The 18,423-nt window shown below is 40.5% G+C and overlaps 3 long non-coding RNA genes across 4 annotated transcripts in view; 1 reads left to right on the top strand and 2 right to left on the bottom strand.

Moving 5' to 3' along the window:
* Positions 1 to 267: 267 nt before the first annotated feature.
* Positions 268 to 779, bottom strand: LOC147378683 (uncharacterized). The gene is made up of 2 exons (XR_015148645.1): positions 548 to 779; positions 268 to 450 (listed from the first exon to the last, which is right to left on the bottom strand). It is a non-coding gene; the product is annotated as an uncharacterized LOC147378683 (long non-coding RNA).
* A 3,776-nt stretch (positions 780 to 4,555) lies between these two features.
* Positions 4,556 to 5,085, bottom strand: LOC147378682 (uncharacterized). The gene is made up of 2 exons (XR_015148644.1): positions 4,947 to 5,085; positions 4,556 to 4,851 (listed from the first exon to the last, which is right to left on the bottom strand). It is a non-coding gene; the product is annotated as an uncharacterized LOC147378682 (long non-coding RNA).
* Positions 4,726 to 18,423, top strand: part of LOC147378680 (uncharacterized) — a 99,640-nt gene continuing 85,942 nt past the window's right edge. For both annotated transcript variants that reach the window (XR_015148643.1, XR_015148642.1), the window contains exons 1-2: positions 4,726 to 4,863; positions 4,981 to 5,192. This is a non-coding gene — a long non-coding RNA (uncharacterized LOC147378680). The remainder of the gene's footprint in view (positions 4,864 to 4,980; positions 5,193 to 18,423) is intronic.

The raw sequence follows: 18,423 nt of genomic DNA, 5'->3' as shown, positions 1-18,423 counted from the left end.
AGATATTTCTACTTGTAAATATGGTAACTTGTTAGGTAGGGGTGTTAAGGAACAGTAATGGAGGCTTTTAAATCTCCTGTTTGGCCTGTTTTTATGGTCCTGTTTATAATTTTGCATGATATGTAAAAAGTGCATTTACTGAAACTGATTCAACCTAACCAAACACTCACACTCGAGGTCCTGAGTTACTGTGTTAAAATTCCAACCACCCAAAGCTTCGGAGATGTGAGGAGACTAAGCAGATGTAGGGGCCACATGTGTGTGCACGGGGAGACAGGTGGGCTGAGCTCTCAGTGGACAGTGAGCATCAACAGCCAACCATGAGAGTAGCCTTTTTGGACATTCAGCCCAACTGAGCCTTCAGAGAACTGCAGCCCTGGCCAACATTTGACAACAACTGCATGAGAGACTCCAAGCAGGATCTACCCAGCTGAGCCCTTCCGCAGATTCCTGTCAGACAAAATCATGAGCAAAATCAAATGAATGTTGTTTTATATAAGTAGGTTTTAGGGAGATGTGCTATGTAGCAAAAGTTAGATTTTGTTACCTGGAAGTAGGGTGCTGCCAGGACCAGTGAGCACTAAAGTGGCATCAGTGAAGGCCTTCCTTAAGGAGAGTGAGTGAAACGTTACTGGGGGCTGAAGATAGATGGCCTTGGATATGCAGTGCTGGGAAGCTTCTGTCATTGCAGAAGACGGAACTGCACCTAGTGAACGGTTGATTTGCTAAGGATATTTCTAGGATAAACGTTAAAAGTGACAGCCAAGGTCTTCTAGCTGCTATCATAAAAATAAAGAGATATGAATTAAAATAGAAATTATTCCATTTTCAAGCAGTATGTAGAACAAATAAAAATTGTCCTTGCTTTGCTAGGTTTAAAAAGAAAACAACAACAACAAAAAATCAATTCTCATCCCTAGTCTATCCGAAAGGAAGACTCTCAAAAGTTAAAAAAAAAAGCCTCAGGGCAAAGAGCAAATTCAGGGTGCTGTCTGGAAACATGATTTTTTACGGTAAATATGAAGCAAGCTGTATAGCTATAAAATCCTTTCTTCAGACGTAGAAAGATTTCAGGTGATATCTCAGAGAATCTTTCAAACGCCTTGGATGGATTTTTAGGACGTGCCTCACGGAACCTCTATTTCTAATTGAACAACAGCCCTTCTAAGAACCTTAAGCAGTCTCATAGGGAACCCAAAGTAGAAATCTGAGATCAAATTTTCAGTTCGTGTACAGGGACACACTGCTCAAGACTGAATTTAAGCAAAATGCAAGATATCATACTATTATATAAGCCAAAACCAAACCAAGTCTCAAATGAGGATTTTTTTTTTTTTAAGAGTTTATCTCAACAGACTCTAAAATATAACATTCTGTCTGGAAGGGGAAGTGTGTTCATGGCCCCTGTGACTTTGCCTGACCAAAGGCCCCTACCAAGCTGCATTTGTTGACAGAGTGCCCCAGGGGCAGGACATCTACTATTGAATCTGTTATCAGCAAGCTTTGGAACTGTCATCAGAAGCTGCTAACCTCTTAACCATACACCTAGCTTACATTCTCAGGCAGTCCAGTTTTAGGGAACAGACAGTGGGACTGTGAGTTTGAAAAGAGCATATTGTGTTGTGGTAGTGGCAGGTATCAGAGGCCGAGATGTGAAGGAGATTAAAAGAAAATTTACAAGCTTGGCATTAGGAGGTACACATGATCTCAGTCCCGCCAGAGCTTCACCTGTGATGAAATACTTGACCGTGTTGACAAGTGTACTCGAAAATGTTGGAAGCTGCAGAGACTCGAACATCTGCTCCCCTACCATGCACCAACAAGACAGAGAAAAGTTCCTTGGAAATGTGTTAATACTGGAGTCTTTTGCAATCAGCTGTATGACAAAGTGCTATTGAAGAGATTGAAAACTCAGATTCAGTCAAAGCATGTTATTACAAGAGCAACATATAGTAAGGTGTTATTGGAGAAGCATTCGAATGGAAGATCTAAATTCTCCCTGTTAGCAAAGATTTACTCTGGAGGAAAGGTGATAGATGCTGTTTTTATGAAACCCAACCAAATGGCAGACTTGAACTGGAGGCCTCAGTGGAGACATGGGGGCTTACAGTTGATGATGCTGGTATAACAGCCTTCCCAGTAAAATCAACTTCCCTACAAGTAAGGTCCCAAGGAGTGGTCTCCAACTTCCAGTTCTGGTGTGAAACTCAGAAAACCTGATGAGAGACTGTGTCATTTAACTTAATGTATGAAGTCTGAGCTCAGAGAGAACAGCTGGGACCATCCACTTTTAACCCAGGAGTTACTCATTTACCTGGTGTATTTTCAATGTCTAGAGTTGCCAGGTGAAAGTATCTTCCTTCCTCCTTTAAAAAATTTGCTTACAGGAAAGATGGGTATTTCCAAGCAAACAACACTTGCTATAGGAGACTTTCCTTAAGCCATCCAGAAACTAACAGCAGGAACCAAGGAGAAAACTAATCCCTACAAGCAAAATTGCCCAGTAGATATTCTGGCTCCTCCTTTTTATAGGAGGCAGAGATTATGTATGTAAGGGCTGAAAAGAGCAGAAGCTGATGTTCCTTCCTTGTATGTAGGAATCATTAAATGAAAGTCAGCCTTGATTCTGATAGTGGAAAAGATGACAGAGGCTGCTAGTGGGAATTTTTTTTTCCAGACCCATATTCTCTAAAGCTGTGATCTTCAGGCTTCAGGGACGCCCAGAAAGCCACATGCCACAGAAATGTCTGCTGGTGCAGGAAGACTTCCTGGTTGGGCTGGGGCAGTGGTGGTGTTGGCGTGAGTGACTAGCACTGTGTAAGGTGAGTGTGAGAAACCTTCCTAGTATCCAAGTGACAGGGCAGAGTCAAAAATAAATAGCTCAGGTGCCAACTCAAATCCTCAAAGGAGAAAAAAAGGAGTTATTTGGGCTCACAGAAGAGTTTGAATCTTGGGAGCCAAAAATGAATTCAATCCTGTCTTTTCAGCCATACCTCAGGATGCTGTATTTGATGCTGCTGTGCACCACCAATGTTCGCTTCTAGAACCAACTTCTCTACACTGATTGGAATTTGGATGCTGATAGTTCACAGCTGCATCCTTTAGGCATTGCCCCTGGCTCTAGAAAGCTGCCTTACCCACAATGCTGGCCTCTTCCTGGGCTGCAGCACACATTCAGTGTCTGGGTCATGCAGAGTTCAAAGGCTTGTCTTGCTTACTTCATTTCAAGACATCTCTAAAGGGCCAGTCCACCTTCCCAAGTGGATTTGTGGAATCCACTGAGGCTGTACTTGTAATTCACAAATCACCTTCCCTTTTCACATGTCCTTGGTTAGTGATAATCCTCATAACCAATTAAATATTTTGCTGCTAAAACTCAGTGCAAAGACACTTTGCTACATGCTGCAAAAAGCAAAATTATGAACTGGTCTCTGACTTCAAAGATTGTAACTTACAGAAATGATAAATGATTACAAAGTATTTTACGAGGTTGTATGGCCTAAGTGTGAAGGTGCTGAGTCATTCAGTCATCAAACTTTAAACACCTGTAGGTACAACAGACTGGTTCCAAATAGGAAAAGGGGTACGTCAAGGCTGTATATTGTCACCCTGCTTATTTAACTTCTATGCAGAGTACATCATGAGAAACGCTGGGCTGGAAGAAGCACCAGCTGGAATCAAGATTGCTGGGAGAAATCCCAATAACCTCAGATATGCAGATGACACCATCCTTATGGCAGAAAGTGAAGAGGAACTCAAAAGCCTCTTGCTCAAAGTGAAAGAGGAGAGTGAAAAAGTTGGCTTAAAGCTCAACATTCAGAAAACGAAGATCATGGCATCTGGTCCCGTCACTTCATGGGAAATAGATGAGGAAACAGTGGAAAGAGTGTCAGACTTTATTTTTGGGGGCTCCAAAATCACTGCAGATGGCGACTGCAGCCATGAAATTAAAAGATGCTTACTTCTTGGAAGGAAAGTTATGACCAACCTAGAGAGCATATTGAAAGGCAGAGACGTTACTTTGCTAGCAAAGGTCCGTCTAGTCAAGGCTATGGTTTTTCCTGTGGTCATGTATGGATGTGAGAGTTGGACTGTGAAGAAGGCTGAGTGCCAAAGAATTGATGCTTTTGAACTGTGGTGTTGGAGAAGACTCTTGAGAGTCCCTTGGACTGCAAGGAGATCCAACCAGTCCATTCTGAAGATCAGCCCTGGTATTTCTTTGGAGGGAATGATGCTGAAGCTGAAACTCCAGTACTTTGGCCACCTCACTCGAAGAGTTGACTCATTGGAAAAGACTCTGATACTGGGAGGGATTGGGGGCAGGAGGAGAAGGGGACGACAGAGGATGAGATGGCTGGATGGCATCACTGACTCGATGGACGTGAGTCTGAGTGAACTCTGGGAGTTGGTGATGGACAGGGAGGCCTGGCGTGCTGCGATTCATGGGGTCACAAAGAGTCGGACAGGACTGAGCAACTGAACTGAACTGAGGTACTTTGTACAGCCGCATGAAGGTCATTAAGCAGTGGGCCCTGCCGCTAAGGATTTCAGTGGGTTCAGGGGAAGAAAGTTTATTTATTTATTGGCTGCACTGGATCCTTATTGCTGTGCGCGGACTTTCTCTAGTTGTGGAGAGCAGGGGCCACACTGTAGTTGTGGTGTGCAGGCTTCTCGTTGCACTGGCTTCTCTGTTGCGGGGACTTTAGGGCATGCGGGCTTTAGTAGCTGCTGCACGTGTGCTCAGGAGTTGCGGCTCATGGGCTCCAGAGCGCAGGCGTACTTGCGGTGCACTGGCTTAGCTGTTCCAGTGGCATGTAGGATCTTGCCCAACCAGGGATGAAACGGTGTCCCCTGCATCACAAGGTAATTCTTAATCACTGGACCACCAGGCTGGTGCTTCCCTCCTGCCCCTTTATGCCCTAGCTCTTTGTGAAATAATTAATTACCTTTTCTGATCCAACTCAAGTTCTTTTTCTGCAGTATGAGGATGTACATAAACAAATCGAGACTCCATGAGGAAACTTCGCAGAGAAACTACATGAGGCTTCGTTGTTGAAGGAGCAGCATAAAGACAGGGAGTGGAAGGACGGTTCCTCACAATTGTTTCTAATAGGGTCTTTTAAAATTAGCAGCACAAGAGAGTATTTAACAAGAAATCAGAGCCGAAAGTGAGAAGAAGCCTGAAGACAAAGGTAAGGAATTCTGGTTTTGTTTAGTAAGAAATATAAAGGCTGTTTCTAGTTTATCTCCTCTACTTATTTTAAGCTGTATTGTCTAGTTCAGTCTCTATTTCATGTCCTGCCTTGTTTGACAGTATTGTGATCGCATTCTAGACATCTTCATTTTATGACTCATCTTCATTCCACTTAATTTGTCTCCGTCCTTGGCCATGTTTGTCATCTCGTTTGAAGAAATAATAAGCTGCTGTTGTTTTAAACTACTTGGTTTTGGGGTGGATTGTTACACAACAGCAGACAACTGATACATAACTTGGACTCTTGCCCAAAAGCTTCACTCAGGGTGACCTTGAAAGACAGCAGTGAGAGAGAGTCTCACCATTAGCAGAGGTTTGCATGTGTGGGTGATTATCTGTTTTGTGTCAGAAGAGAAGTAGATTGTAAGATTACTCATGGGCTCATTAGCAGTGACATGGTTTGGCTAGCTGTTCAGGGGCTTGGAAGGATAAAGAGTGAGAAAAAGAGGTTTGAAGAAGAGGCATGTGAATTGACATACAAACATAGGCATGAAGTATGAATATCTTTGTTTTGCATCAAAGTATCCACCAGAGGGGACTTCCATGGGATCCAGTGGCTAAGACCCCATGTTCCCAATGCAAGGGGTCCAGGTTCAATCCCTGGTCAGGGAACTAGATCCCATCTGTCACAACTAACAATGCAACCAATTAAATATCCCACAAGCTGCAACTAAGAGAGCTGGAACAGCAAATAATTAATATATATTTTTAATGCCGACAGAGAGAAACCACTGCAGAAGGGACACTAACCATGTAGAACTTAGCCAGTCTTTGTTGAAAGTTACTGCAGTGTTACACAGAGGGTTTATACAGGAGAAGCTACAGAGACAGGCTACATCGCATGAGCCCAGCAACGTGTACCACCACTCACCAGGGCCGACCAATCATTTAACCAGCCAGCAGCAAGACTAAGCCTTCCCTCTAGTATGGCCCCATGCCTTAAGGGAACCAACTAGACAAAGTTGGTTACACTGTGTCCGTGAAATTTCAAGAGGAAGAAATTTTAGTTTGAGTGATGTTCTCTATGTGATTGCCTTTCCTGCTCATTAGGCTCATTGGCTGCACCATTATCCAAGAGCAAACAAAATGTTTGATCTACCAATATGTGATCCTACATAAATTGCATTGGACCAAGCCGTGCACTTTAAAGCAAATGAGGTGTGACAGTAGGCACCTAACCATGAGGTTCACTGGTCTGTCGCATTTTACCACTCTGATTCTGCCAGCCTGATAGAGTGATAGAATGGCTTTTTGAAGGTGTACACCAAAGGTGGGAAGTTGGAAATTATACTGTGCGAGAATGTGGTATATACCTTCATCCTCCAGAATAAAGAGCACACCCTATATCATCAACTGTTATGTGATACTGTGTTCCCCAAGGGAAATACATGGGTCTGGGAACTATGGGTTACAAGGAGAAGGGTCTGTGCTTATTATCACTTCCAGTGACCCATTTGGGAAAATTGTTCTTCCCATCCCCACAGTCCTGTAAAGGGTTAATGGACTTGATTCCCAGGGGATTCCTGGGCCTTCCTCCACAGGAGTCCCATTAAACTTCAGCTATGACTGTCACATGGTTACTTTGGGTTCTTTGTGCCAGTAAGCAAAAAAAGGATCGACAGTTCCGACAGGGGTAATTGACTCTGACCAAGAGTCACACACAACCGAGCACCTGAACAACACCAATAATCAGAAAGTAGGACTGCTTTTACATATTATATAATGTTGTTGTTTAGTTACTCAGTCATGCCCAACTCTTGCAACACCATGGACTGGAGCCTGCCATGTGTCTCTGTCCATGGGATTTCCCAGGCAAGAATACTTCCTTCTCCAGGGGATCTTCCCAACCCAGGGATCAAACCCACATCTCCTGCATTGCAGGCAGGTTCTTTACCATCTGATCCACCAGGGAAGCCCTAAGTTACATAGTAGGATCAGGGAAAAGTGGGTTTGGCACCCAAGTGATCTGCTTAGGAAAGGAGGTGAAGGGAAGTGGGCTTTTGGTATTCCTCTAACCAATTTTAATGGTAAATGCACTTGTGCAGAAGCCATATCCTGAAAAGGGCACAGCAACTATGAGCCCAGATCCCCCTCAGGAAATGGGGACTGGGTCATCCCACCAGGTAAATGCTTGAGACCAGCTGACTCCCAGTGGCAGTCAAGGGTGGGTGGATTCTAGTATATGAGGTTAAGAGATGAGGGAGACTATAAATATCAGTTTATGGTCTTGAATATAGTTGTAGGGCTGAGGGCAGGGGGGGGAGGGAGAAAGGGAGAAGAAGGCTGACACTTAGCTTGTCCCACTAAACTTCTTCTAAAAGTTTTCCCTGGAAAGGAGGTGAGTTGCATTCCTGGAGAAGTTGTTGTTCCCTTGTTGAGGGAATATACTACATGAAGCAAGTGGTACTAAATGATGCGGGAAGGATTGTAGTGGATGCGTTTGGACACCTCCTAGATTCCCCTTCCTGGTTAAGGCTTCCTGGTCCCCTGTGCTATTGGCTGCTGATTACTTACAGGTGCACCCAGCTCTGGGAATTGCCCTCAGCTGAAGGAAACTGCCTTGCTCAAGTCTCTGCTCCCCAGTTCCTGGGGGCAGCCATATACCATGACTGATTGTTGTGGGGGCATATTCCTTAATGTGGGATGTTCTAATTCCATTGTAGGATCATCTTGCGGGATCTCTGTGGCAGGGGCTGAGGCTGCTGTTTCAACCATTTCAAATCCTACCTCTGCACAATTCACTTCCCTTGCAATGAGCACTTCTGCTAAACCTCCTGCATGCAAATTCTGGGGGAATTTTACCTAGGAGAGTACTGTATATTTATAAACCTAACCTTCTAAGAAAGGCAGATCCTGATACGTCCTTTATTCTGATAACCTCCCTAAGGGGTTTTTATGTATTGAGTGCTGAGGGCAGGAGATCGTTATATTCTACACAAAATAAGAATTCAAAATTCACAGAAAGCAGTTTCATAGAGAGGGAACAAAGACCACTTGAGAAAGTGAATGAAAGGTGAGGAGACCTGGTGAACATGGAAGGAGTAGATTTCTTGTTGAAACTGGTAAAGGGATGTTTTGTTTTGTGAAGGGAAGACTGAGTTTTTCATCCAGGCTGACAAGGAGGGAAGAGTGTAGTATCTTTGGCCCCTCCTTGGGATTTCTACAGGTCTTTGAAACTGGAAGGATTCCCTGGTGGCTCAGAGGGTAAAGCGTCTACCTGCAATGTGGGAGACCTGGGTTCGACCCCTGGGCCAGGAAGATGCCCTGGAGAAGGAAATGGCCACCCACTCCAGTACTCTTGCCTAGAAAATTCCATGGATGGAGGAGCCTAGTGGGCTATAATCCATGAGGTCACCAAAAGTTGGACATGACTGAGCGACTTCACTTCACTTTGAAACTGGAACTTTGAGGGGCAGAAAAATCCATGCCACCTATCAGATTATAAAATCATACACTAGGTGTATCAAGTCGTAGTCTTTAGAGTTGAATTTTTTTTTCACCCTAGTATCTCTTCCTAAATGTATGCAAAAAATCATTTGGTGCTATTATTATTGTGATTTATCAGCATTGGGGTCATACTGGCTTTGCTTTCTCTCACGGGTACATCTAATATGTCTAGAAGTCTCAGTGACTCTACCTTCAAAATATATACAAAATTCAGGAAGTTCCTCAGGCAAAAAGGAATTATGAGACCAACCATAAGCCTGTATCTACATCAAGAAGTGAAGAGTATGGGAAATGGACTAAGGCAGGGTAGTGTGAAGTTTTTTCATTTTAATTCCTCTAAGAGATAGCTGTCTGTTTTTTAACAGGGTATAGTTGCTTTACAATGCTGTGTCAGTTTATACTATTCAATAACATGAATCAGATATATGGATACATATATCCCCTCCTTGTTTCTTGAGTTAGGCTTGTATTGCTATAAACTTCCCTCTTAGAACCGCTTTTGTTGCATCCCATAGGTTTTGGGTCACTGTGTTTCCATTGTCATTTGTTTCTGTGTATTTTTTTTTTTAATTTCCTCTTTGATTTCTTCAGTGATCTCTTGGTTATTTAGTAGTGTATGTTTTTGTTTATGATTTTTACAGGTTTTTTTTTTTTTGTAATTGATTCCTAATCTTATAGTGTTGTGGTTGGAAAAGATGCTTGATTCAATTTCAAATTTCTTAAATTTGCCAAGGCTTGATTTGTGACTCAAGATGTGATCTGTCCTGGAGAATGTTCTTGAGCACTTGAAAAGTGTATTCTGCTGTTTTCAGATGGAACGTCCTATAAATGTCAGTTAAGTTTATCTGGTTTATTGTGTCATGTTAAAGCTTATGTTTCTTTATTAATGTTCTCTCTAGATGATCTATCCATTGGTATAAGTAGGGTATTAAAGTCCCCCACTATTACTGTGTTACTGTTGATTTCTGCTTTCATGGCTGTTAGCACTTGCTTTATGTATTGAGGTGCTGCTATGTTGGTTACATAAATATTTTAAATTGTTATATCTTCTTCATGGATTGATCCCTTGATCATTATGTAGTGTCCTTCCTTGTCTCTTGTAATAGTCCTTATTCTAAGGTCTATTTTTATCTGATATGAGTGTTGCTACTCTAGCTTTCATTTGATTTCCATTTGCAAGGAATACCTTTTGCCATCCCCTTACTTTCAGTCTGTGGGTGTCCCAAGGTCTGAGGTGGCTGTCTTAAAGACAGCATATACGAGGCTCTTGTTTTGCATCCATTCTATGTCTTTTGGCTTCCATTACCTCTCTGACCTCATCTCTTGGTTCTAGCCTTTCACTCATTCTGTTCAGCCACACAGCCTCCTTCCTTGCTTTCAGCTCATCAAACAGACTCCTGCCTTGTGCCTATCCACTGACTGACCCTCTGGCTACAACAGTCTCTCCTCTGAAAGTCACCTGGTTAACTCCTTCGCCTCCTTTAAAGCTTTGCTTAGATATGCTTTTCTCAATGAGGGCTATCCTGACCATCCCCTGACGAATAACTACTTGCCTCTGTCATTCCCATACCTCCAAACTTGCTGTATTTTTTTATATAGCATTTATCACTTTCTATTAGATCATTTTTATCATTTGTGTCCTCCCACTAGAATAAAGGCTCTTGGAAGACAGTGATTTTTGTTTCATCCTGGTGTTCTGTGTTTTGTTTTTCCTGGTATATCACAAACAGCCAAAACAGGGCCTAATGTGCCAGTCACTAAATACGTACTCACGGTATTGAGGAAAGGAGATGAGGGGGAGGGATGAATATAGTGAGGTGGGAAGAGGAGGGGAGAAGATCAAAGGGAAGATAAATTTTTGCAATATAATTTTGCTAATATTTAATGATAGATACTATATTTGAAGTTTTGTTGCAGTGGACACCAGACTTCTTATTATAGAACATATGATTACTTTCCAATGGCACCCCACTCCAGTACTCCTGCCTGGAAAATCCCATGGACGGAGGAGCCTGGTAGGCTGCAGTCCATGGGGTCACTAAGAGTCAGACATGACTGAGTGACTTCACTTTCACTTTTCACTTTCATGCGTTGGAGAAGGAAATGGCAACCCACTCCAGTGTTCTTGCCTGGAGAATCCCAGGGACGGGGGAGCCTGGTGGGCTGCCATCTATGGGGTCGCACAGAGTCGGATACGACTGAAGCGACTTAGCAGCAGCAGCATATATATGATAGAAGTTTCTATTGCAATTTGCATATTTCTCCCTAATTTTCTATAGTATTTCATAAATTTTCTGACCTAAGTCTAGCATTTATATGGGGATGGGGGTTGCCTCATGTATGTCTCCATGTTCTAGAAGTTACCTGTCAATGTACACATGCATATTTAGTCTCAGGAAGGGATCTATATTCTGAAAGGAGTTTGTGTCTCAAAGTTTACAATGTTCATTAGCTGTTCATAAGAAAATTTAGAGATTAAGATGGTATGCCTTAGAATCAGACTGATTGTGATTCCTGGTTCTGCCTTTTACTAGCTGTGTAGTTTTGAGCATGTGATTTAACATTCTGAGCCTTTGTTCCCTTTAGAAAATGGGTTGCTAAAACTAACCTTGTTGGTTCTTTGTAAGCACAAAAGAGATGATACATGTACAAGGCATGGCAGAGTACTAAAGTGACAGTTATTGCAATGACTAATATTTATAAAATCCCATTTAAAATTGATTATTTAAAACTCAAAATGGCATTTCATTTCAAAATGTTATCCATACTGGATGAATTAATTCCCAGACTATATTAGAAAACAGAAAGTTAATATAAATTACATTATATACCTAGATTGACTGTATAAAATTGTTTTCATAAAAAATAATTGATCTCCATGGAGGTTGGGGAAGTATCTTTCTTCATTTACTTACTCATTCACTGAACTTACTCATTCACAATTTTCCATCATCTTCTTTTTGGCAGGTACTAGGTGTGTATAGCAGAGAAGGCAATGGCACCCACTCCAGTACTCTTGCCTGGAAAATCCCATGGACTGAGGACCCTGGGGAGCTGCAGTCCATGGGGTCGCTAAGAGTCGGACACGACTGAGTGACTTCACTTCACTTTCACTTTTCACTTTCATGCATTGGAGAAGGAAAAGGCAACCCACTCCAGTGTCCTTGCCTGGAGAATCCCAGGGACGGGGGAGCCTAGTGGGCTGCCGTCTATGGGGTCACACAGAGTCGGACAGGACTGAAGCGACTTAGCAGTAGCAGCAGCAGGTGTGTATAGGGGGCTTCCAGATGGTGCTGGTAGTAAAGAACCCACCTGCCAAAGCAGGCAGACATAAAAGATGCAGGTTGGATTCCTGGATAAGGAAGATCCTCTGGAGGTGGAAATGGCAATCCACTCCAGTGGAGAATCCCATGGACAGAGGGGCCTGACAGACTTCAGTCCATAGGCCACAAAGAGTCGAACATGACTAAAGCAACTTAGCATGTATGCACTATGGAATCTAGGTTCTGAAGTTCATGGTTCTTCTTAGATTTTAATTGGAGCTACACTTTGTTCTTGAAACTCCTCCAGAGTTTTCCATTTCTTAAGATTCCATTTCTTAAGGTTTGCCCACAAATTGGTTTAGTTATTAAACCTAGCAAAAACGATTGACTTTGAGACAAGATTAGGTTTTGATTAGGTTCTGATTTCCTTAAAAGGGCCAAATTGGCAGTTTTTCATTGGCTTTGCTTTCCAGACAATAATAAACTAGCATACTATTTAAGTCTGCCTCAAAAATGGAATGCCATATACAAGTATGTGTTTATCAGTGTGGGAAGGGATTTTGCTTATTCTTACAGTCTCAATCCAGTTGAAACTGTATTAGAATGCTGTTGGGATGCCGATCAGCATTTCATAATCTCTCAGCCACCTCATGTTTTTCTGTCTAAAGCATAGCACTCTTTCTTCTTTCAGATTTTGAAAATTTAATTCTGAATCACTTTACTGGCTCCATGAAGAAGTTAAACAAAGCTGTGTTCAGCTTTTCATTATCTTTCAATTAATTATGATCCTCCAAACACATTAAGCGTGAGAATTTAAACTGTCAAGTTTGCCTTCTGGGATGCTTTTCTTTCACAAATTAGTGTTTCTCTGAAGCATCCCATAAAAATAATGATACTGACATTCTCAACAAACAAAGCAGCTGCTGTTCTTTCAACAGTTCTCTTTGAGCTAGGAGATATAATTTTATATCCATAATTACATCACAGGCTGCATTTAAAAAAATATTTAAAAACTTGCATCTGTGTCCTGCAGATGATGAAACTTAGGCTCCCTTGTTGAAGTGTATATACTTTGTCAATGATTTTTTTTTAATTCAAAGAAACTTGGTTGGCCAGATATAAATAATGAATTTTTAGGCAGTTACTAATTTTTTTTCAAAGCAATTCTTTGGAAATGGAAGCCATACCCCTCTGTACTGCTTGTCTAGTTTCTTACTATCTGCTGCCACGGCTGTCATTGATAACGTGTGAACAGAGCTTCATCTCCATATAACAGTTGGAAAATCAACAGATAATATTCACTCACTAGAGTTTTTTGGTCTGTGTATGCAAAGCTGTATGCTGTGTATTACACAGATAGAAAATATAGACATGCCATCTATCCTCAAGGAGTTTGTAAGCAAATAAGGGAGAAGAGACATTAATATAAATATCTAAGTCGTTAAGGAAGAAATGTCCCCTTAAAGATCCATTTTAACTTAGAAAACAGAAGTACAATCCAAGGTAATGTTTAAGAGGCTCACAAAATAAGAATCCTTGATATTTTTTGCTACTACTTTATTTCATTTAGTCCTGTTCCCATTTCCTGCACTCCTCCTCCCCCCTCTCCTGCATCTCCCACGAATAAATGTAGGCACCAAGCCTCAAGATTTACTTTTCTCGTGGAATATGCTTCACATAGGTGCCTTGTCTGAGGCTCTTTCTCTGCTTATCATAAAATAAGTTATCCAGCTCAAATACAGATATATGCCTTATTCCTCTCAAAGTGTCATGCATGCTTGATCTCATTTAGTATTAACAGCAGGGCATCAGTAGAGATTGATGTATTTACTAAAAGAGGCAATTGAGACGCACAGAGACTCTTATCTAGTATTTCACATATGCCATTACTTTTGAGGCTTACATTAGAATATGGTTTCTGGAAGCTCTGCCCAAAGGAATTCTTTATTAGGTTTTGATGTAGTTTACAATGATAATTAGCAATTTGTAGTAATCCTAGGAAAGCTAACCTTACCACAGAGATGGCCCCTCCACCGTACCAGAGACCAAAAAGTTTAGGGATACAAGGTATCAGGATATGGTCACACCAGGTGACTCAGTTATTCAGGGTGAGGAAGTAATGGTTGGATGCCCTCAGGACCCTGTTCCCAGCCATGAGCTAGGAACACAGAACTGATACTGGAAAAGCCAATGGTGTATACAATCTGGATCCTTTTATCTAGGTTCCAGTTCTTCTTTCTTTATATCTTTTTTTTTTTTTTTGGTCTCACAGATTATGTGACTTTCCCCAAGTAGTTAACTGACAAAGTACACTTTGGCTTCCAATTCTGAGCCTCACTTCCACTTCAGATCTCATCTTTCTTTGCTGTTTTCCCATGTTCAGACAGTCCATTATTCCCTCCTGATGCCTCACCACACTGTAGGCCCTTAGAAAAACAAGCTGGGTCAGTGCTGACAGAGAAAGAATATTAAATGCTACAGCACAAGCGCTCTTTCAGACTTTGTTTACTTTTCACATCCTGTGTTCACCTCTGACTGTGAAGGGCAACCATGTCATCAACCAAAAATAATATGTCAAGCTCTAGCCCTGTTCCAGGAACTGTCTAATACATCATCTCTTTAATGTCTAGAGAAAATACCTACTGAATCACTGGGACATCCTTCTGCCTTGATATGTTTCTCCAATCTGTGTAGCTTTATACTTTTCAATAGAGAAATCTCTACTTAAGATAATAAAATGGAAAAAATAAACTTCAAACAACCTTGCATATTCATAAAACATAAGTATTCATAAAACAGCCAAGATATTAGATGTTAATACCTTTCATGGATTCATACAGTGAAATTTTCTTCAAAGCACCCTAAAGAACAATAGTGAACAAGATCCTAAATTCTCAACTAAGCATTAAATGAATACACATATTCAAAGCAAGAGTAGGTTAAAGAGTGTTTTCATAAAATCCCAAGTCCCAGTCAATTATATTAATACCAAAGCTTTCATAATAAAGGAGTTCTTAGTCAACGTAAGTTTTCATTAAAAAAAAAAAAAGGATAACAAAACAAGCAATAACATCACGCCTTATTTACCTCCAAAGTTATAGTTGAAGATGACTCCCTATAAGCCAGTAAGTTATTTCCAAATCAAGTTTGTTCTTGTAGATGTCACTACAGCAGATGATTCTTCATTACAGTGAATCCAGAAGAAATCCAAAATTCTACATTAAACAGCAAAACAAAAAGTCACAGTTGAGAGGAGTGGCTTTGGTTCTTAAACTTTATCGGTTTCTGCTACGAGGCTAATTTTTTTTTTTTTTAATTAAGAGTAGATTCGTCTACATGGCATTGTTGGCAATAACTTCTCAGAGAGAGAAAAAGGTCAAAATTCCCTGAGTCCTTTAGTTTTTATTCTTTTGAAATATTCCCTCTAACCAATTGTTAGTCCATATTGAATAATCTGGTTCTTTTGTAACATACATGCCATTGGCATTTATCTGTGAAATGTTTCCAAGAATAGAGTTGGCCTTTCCTCCTTAAAGTAGTATCTCTTCAGGATTCCAGTAGGCCAAACTCAAGATTTCCCACATCCCTAAATGCCACTCTGTTACCACCTCTTAGATATAGCTTGCTAAACTTTCTGCCAAGATTTGCTCAGGAAGTTTGCAAAGAGATAAAAACTTTGAGAAGGGCAAAAGACAAAGAAAAAGTCACTGAAAACAAATGTTTCAGCCACTCCTTTTCAGTTATAACAAAAATGTGCTGATGTTATTCCCATTATCAGTGTTTCCTTTGATTACAATTTAATAGTGTGATGATCCACAGGGCAAGAACAGTGTTGATGGGTTTCTATTAATTCAGTCCTTAATGCTATGCCAACAATGGCACTTAATATATACTTTTAGATAATACCCACTATAATTGAATGGAGTCAAACACAATGTAAATTAAGAGAGAAATAAGCAAATTCCATTTAATTTGCTTTTCCCAATGTAGAAATTGAATTACAGAGTATGTATGAGTCATGATTACACATGGATTCCAAGTCTCCCTTCTAAGATGTCCCCAACTCAGAGCCACTTTGTGTGGGAAATATTTTTGCCTGGTCTTTTCAGAACTGCTTCCGCACAACGCCTCTATCAGTGGAGCATGCTGTCAGTACCTTGCTATTTCCTTCTGTGACCACTCTCCTTACTCTTTACTCTCTTTCGTCTCTTTAATTCATCCTTATCATCTCTAGAGAATGCAGTTAATAATCTTAAAGTATTTAACGTGTCCCATCTTTGAGCACTAACAGTCGTGTCTATACAACGTAATATAGTAATTGTACACCATGTTCCACCTCACTTGTGTGGACTTAATCTCCCCTTTAGATGAAGTGTTTTAAGGCAGAATCTACATCTTATCATTTTTATTATCCCCTCAGTGCTTGTCCCAGTGATGGGCACATAGGGAAACAAATACATCTCCCAAGTTCCCATACCCTGCAGCGCTCTGGACCTCCTCTGGACGGCCCTGCTTCTCTAAACTGTGCTGAACAAGGATCATGGCAAATCAGTGTTAAAAAGATCCGGAGACATACAGAGGTTTTGAAATCCCTAAAATTACATAAAAGTTAACTAAAATTACATAAAGTAGGTAGCCGAATATTCCAGCTGGGCATCTAGCTAGAATTAGTCCCCACTTTGAGCATTCAGCATGTTGTCTATACCAGTTCCTTTTGCTTCAGGGGTAGCTGTTATAGCAAGTGTTGATCAGAATATAGAAGATCATGCTGCTTTTCAGAAGTATAAAGTGCTCTGTAGAAAAGAGAACAGGTGAAATCTTATTATTTTTTTTAAATGTTTGACTGACTTAAGGATAAAGAACAGAACTCGAAATAATGCAGAAGACACATAGGGGAAAAAAGTGTTTTAAAGAACTCATGAATTGAGTGAATCAGAAAGAGAAGTAACTAAAAGTGAATTGACAATGCTGGAGAAAACGTTGAACTTTTTGGGAAGCACTGTAACTCAAACATTAGTAGAACTACATATTTATCTTAAGCTTTTCACAACTGGAAATGATGTTCATCGGAGAAGGCAATGGCACCCCACTCCAGTACTCTTGCCTGGAAAATCCCATGGACGGAGGAGCCTGGTAGGCTGCAGTCCGTGGGATCGCTAGGAGTTGGACATGACTGAGCAACTTCACTTTCACTTTTCACTTTCATGCATTGGACAAGGAAATGGGAACCCACTCCAGTGTTCTTTGCCTGGAGAATCCCAGGGACAGGGGAGCCTAGTGGGCTGCCGTCTCTGGGGTCGCACAGAGTCAGACACGACTGACGCGACTTAGCAGCAACTGGAAATGATGTTCAGATTTGTGAGTAGTGAAGCAGGGAGAGAGTGAGGGAAATAAATTTGTAAAAGATGATTTTTTTATGTAGTATTTGATTTATAGTAAAATTATAATCTTCAAAGATCTCTGGAAGAAGACTGGTTGATTTATAAAATTGTATTTATTTTAATATTGAATTAGAGAATTGTATTTATTCAAAAGCTTCACATTGCGTCCAAGAGCATAGTTAGGACCAGGCTGTCCACAAATAGCTTTTTAAAGGAGTAGGACTGATTTGTGATTTGCAATTATTAGTCTATCATGAACACTATTGAACTGTTTTATTGTTGGAGTAAAAAGTCTAGTTTCTTTATTTTAGTGTTTCATCTTACCCTATTCATATACTTGGTAAATCCAACTATAGATTTATGGCAGTAGAACTAGAATTTAATGAAGCAGGGTTTGCTGGTCATCAGACTCTAGTTCACTTGAGTCTATTAGATCTTGAATCTGTTAGTTTAGTGTGTGTAAACTTGGATAACTTCTCAATACATCATTTTCTCATCAGTAAACTGAGTTGCTAATAATTTGTACCACACAGGATTGTTGTAAAGATTAAGTAAATGAAAACATGCAAAACACTAAGTGTGAGTCAGCTAAAAAGCAGGTATTAGATTAATATTAGTTGCTTTTATTCCTGTGGTAGTACAGGTACCAAATCTTAAACTATGCTTTTAGAAAATGTCTTACGGAAATGTTTCAAAGTCTGACAATCAGCACTAGAGAACCATTGTTTCAAAGATTCTGTGACATACACATTATAGAAATTTACTTTGAGCTTTTTTGAAAAAACAGTAGTGGATTTCCAGGAATTAAGGTAGACATACTACAATGTTGATCATTATTGGGTAGTTTTCAAACTTTATAATGTTTTGCTCATAATGTGTTTCTGAGCAAATTATTTTTTTCTGTGTGTTAGAGCTTGCCATGATTTAGGCCACTCTTCTAAAATAACACTTTAATGCTGTATATATGGATCTGGAACCACTGGCTTTATTGCCTTTCTCACAATACTTTCAATGTATTCACCAAACAAGTTGGTATAAAATTCCAGTTATTTCTCTTAGATTATATTATTTTTTAACA

The sequence above is a fragment of the Bos grunniens genome, chromosome 2 (assembly GCF_055505025.1).
Source record: "Bos grunniens cultivar Pamir isolate PY7600 chromosome 2, Bosgru_T2T1.0, whole genome shotgun sequence".
NCBI classification, from domain to species: domain Eukaryota; kingdom Metazoa; phylum Chordata; class Mammalia; order Artiodactyla; family Bovidae; genus Bos; species Bos grunniens.
The sequence above is the reverse complement of the archived record's forward strand: the minus strand, read 5'-3'. Positions and strand labels throughout refer to the sequence as shown.